This window comes from Antrostomus carolinensis, unplaced genomic scaffold (genome assembly GCF_000700745.2).
Source record: "Antrostomus carolinensis isolate BGI_N321 unplaced genomic scaffold, ASM70074v2 scaffold26421, whole genome shotgun sequence".
In the NCBI taxonomy this organism is placed as follows: Eukaryota; Metazoa; Chordata; class Aves; order Caprimulgiformes; family Caprimulgidae; genus Antrostomus; species Antrostomus carolinensis.
The window spans coordinates 1-213 of NW_010292394.1; positions in this window are offsets into that span (position 1 = coordinate 1).

Sequence of the window (213 nt, forward strand, 5' to 3'; positions counted from 1 at the left end):
CCCCCCAGACAGCCCCACACCTGGGCCCAGCCCCAGCATCTCCTAGCCCTGCCCCACATCATGACTCCAGCCCCATGCCCAGCACCCCTCCATCCCACATAAAGCCCCCCAGCCCCACCTGCACCTCCCCAGCCCCATGCCCTGTGCCTGCAGCCCTGCCCAAGCCCTCTGCACCCACTCACACTTCTGTCTGCTGACGTTGTGGAGGCTCTC